We start from the raw sequence: 3,681 nt of genomic DNA on the forward strand, positions 1-3,681 counted from the left end.
GAAAAGCCCATGTGCACATGCCAGTGATGCCTCAAGGGAGAAGGAGGATGGTCTGCAAAGCCTCACTGCAAAGGACCCTGCAGGATGTCACCAAGGCTGTCAAGGGAGCTGCCACCCATAGGCAGGAGAGATGGAGACACCATCTCCCTTGTCACCGCCCCTTGCAGCATCACCCTGACACTGCCCTCCAGGAGATAAGGCAGTGGCTGGGACAGCAGCCAGAAGTCAGGCCCTGCCAGGGTGCATCTGCTCATGGGAGGAGGGTGGAGGCACCTCATGTAGGGACACTGCCCACTGCCATCTCAGGCAGCATGCATGGAGACAGAGCTCCTGCACCCACAGACCCAGACTGAGACCAGCTCCCCGTGTTTTGACATCTTACAGCCCACAAAGCATCACTGTCCTAGGGCTGAATCTGATGGTGATGTGCTAAGAAGTGCAACAGGCAATGTGCACTGTAGGTTCTGTTTGAAATACAGATAACAGGAATTCTTTGTTTGGAGCCATTGTTTAGCAAAGGAGCTTCACTCCTGCCAGTCTGTAGATGAGCTATCTTGGGAAAGGGGAGTTGTTCCCACGCCAGGAACCAAATCAAAGTTATACCTTCATCCTTAGAAGTGCAGTTTTACCTTGCCTGACCCTCCCATCCTCCAGAGGACCCCGAACTTGAGAGGATGGGCTCTGCACGTTCATGCACAGGAAAAGAATGGGAGAACAAACAAAACACCCCACCCTCTTCCACTCATGTAAGATCAGAAAGACAGTGTAGGCTAAGCCCAGAGGACTGGATTTATGGCTTCAGAAGAGCCTAGTTATTAAAATGTTATGAAAGCTTTCCTCTCCTTTAAATGCATAAATATGCAGATGAAAGGAGCCATGTGATCTGGCCACTGGCCATGCTGCTGCAGGCTCAGTCTAATTATCAGCTGCCAGCTCTGCTGCATTTTAAGTGGTGAACATGATTAAAGATACACAGACAATTGTAGAAAGTTAGATCAGTTCTTCAGGCCTGCTTCTATTTTATAACCACATGGCAGCTTGGCCTTGAGACTAAATCTGCCCTTACAAGCTGAGGGAGAAAAGTTCTGCTGATCAGACGGGTTTTTTCAACCACAAGCTCCACGTGCTCTTGAATGCATCGTTTTCATAGCAAGCTATTTGCCAAGGCAAACTGCTTCCCTTTCCCCCTCTGAGCAAAAGGGGGTTCTGAAGGGGGGAAGGAGGCAGGTAGGACCAGGTGTGGGGGGGTTTAGGCACTGCAGAAGCATGGCCTGAATATTCAAACACTCCCAGCCAGAGAGGTGAGAACTGATTTCAAAGGAGTTGCGAAAACAGCATTTTCTAGAGCTTCTCCTTTCTCTCCAGACAGGAAATATCACCAAGAAACCCAGATGGTCTCATGTTTTTGGGGGAGAGCCACAGTCCTGTGGGCAGAACAAGGAACTAGGACTCCTCTTCCAGAGCTGCCAAGTTTTTGAGCCCAGTGTCATTGCCATTGCAGCCACAGCAAGGCCAAACAGTCTGGCAGCATCTGTCCTTTTGTCATCTGTATTCACTGGGGGACAGAGCCTGGCTCTGCACAGTGACAGACCCACCAAGTCTCACACCCTGGGTGTGAATGTCACGCTGTGGGTTTTGCCTCAATGCTTCCCAGAGCTATGGCTGGGTCTTGTGCTGTCCTCAGGCCTTGTCCCAGTCCAAGGGCTTGGCACAGTGGATGCATCTGCTTGGTTCTGCCTGGGAGCTGCTGTCAATCTGCACCATGCCTGGGGACTTGAAAAGTGGAAAGCTTCTGAGGAACTTGTTTTAGTGTTGTTTCATGGATTTCGAGAAAAACATATTTTTCCAAAAGACAAAGTTTTGGCTGGTTTTTAACACCATCACAGTGTGGCACAGCTACTCCATACAGTCCTGGCAGTGAGTCAGTGTCTGCACCGCTGCCATGGTCCATGCCTAGGCTGGCTGGAATTACTGCCCACCTGCACATCCCTTGGATGAGTACAATGGCTCTGTGCATGGCAGACCAGTGCCCATGCATTCAGCACCTCCAGATGAGCCTGTTTCTTAAACTAGGTAGCAATTTGTGCTGGAAGGATGCACCTTGCTGCATCCTAGTCAAGAAATCACATTTGATGCATGTTCTGTGCTTCAGCACAGCCCCAGTTTCAGCTGGGATTTCAAGAAGTCTTGGATATGCATTGACTACCTGTACAGGTTCCCTGAAGAGACACCCTGCCCCAAGGCACCATGCGTGCCCTGGCTCCTGAGCAGCCCTCTTTAGTGTTCCCATGAGCCTGCTTGGCTAGGGGCAGATGCTCAGGTGCTACTAAGCTGTGCCCTAGGGCACCTCTGTGATGGAGCTGTGGTTGTCCAGGGCCATGTGGCTGTGGCTCCATGGTGTGGCAGCACCAAGCACAAGGGTGCTGAGCCCTGCCACCTCTGCCACAGGAATGAGATCTCACCAGCATTTTGTGGGCACCAACAGCAGAGGCAGCAGTCTCAGCTCTCCCTGTAATCAACAGAGAGAAACAAGACCTCTCTGGGGCAAAGCATTTGACTCCTCTTAGACATCTACTCCTGCACAGGATGAATTACATCCCCAGAGCACCTATTGATTATAGAAGCAGCCCAGGGTGATCAGTTCAGACACAGACTTGTGAAATGAATCCTACTCCAGGAGCCTGGTGTCAATACTTGTCTGTGTAAGCTAAGAGATATGGCTGGTGCATTCCTTGTGCTGCTGGAAATGTGACCCTATCCTTCTGCTGAGCTAAGGTCTTGATATGTCAGAGGCTGGGGAGAGGGGAGCCAGGCTGTCTCCTTGCCCCCCTGATTTACAAGCTAGATACTAACAAAGCCACTTCATTCTTTGAAAAGGAGCAGTGCACAAATGAATGTAGCTCTATCTTCCCTAGATTAGGGCTTCCTCCAGTTTCTTGCTGGTTTAACCATCTTCCATCCAATAAGCTGATGGAAGACAAAGCTGGAAGACAAAACTGATTATTATGTCTCATACCTGGGCAGCTCCCACAGCTCCCTGCCCTACTGCACAAGCTTTGGGTTTTTAGGCTCCTTATGTTGTGCTATATTTGTCAAGACATAAACCAGTTAACGAAATGCATCTTTCCTGTGCCAAAGTTGTGCCTTAGGAAGCCCCACTATAATTTTGTGTTCCCCTCAAAAGTTTCCTGTTTCACTGGCAGGACAGGAGCACCACTGTTGTTCCTGGATAACCAAGGATCCCAAAAGACCTAGTTTGTGATTACAGATTTGCTAAGGTGGAAATTTGCATTTTCCCTGCTCTGCTCACCCTGCACTGCTTCCCAGATCACGTTCTCTCTTTTAGGAATAAAGTAGTGTTGGGCATTAACTGCTCATTAAAGGCTATTTGAAAACATAATCTCTTTCACTCTTTCGCAAAATAAACATGCCTCATCCTGGAGATTATTCCATTGCACAAGATAAGCAAAATGGGCCAGTTATCAGTGCTAACTATCCTATAAAGGCCATTCCATACTGATCCAATATATACAGTCAGACCACAGAAGTCTGTTTTTCCTAACACATTTATAATGCATAAACATGCTGCTCTTTCCAGTCTCAGCCAGATGCCTCTGCATTATTAGCCTACTCTCACTAATATATGCTCTGATAGAGGAAAAGAGGATTAATCAAATGGGG

This window comes from Acanthisitta chloris, unplaced genomic scaffold (assembly GCF_000695815.1).
Source record: "Acanthisitta chloris isolate BGI_N310 unplaced genomic scaffold, ASM69581v1 scaffold9164, whole genome shotgun sequence".
NCBI classification, from domain to species: domain Eukaryota; kingdom Metazoa; phylum Chordata; class Aves; order Passeriformes; family Acanthisittidae; genus Acanthisitta; species Acanthisitta chloris.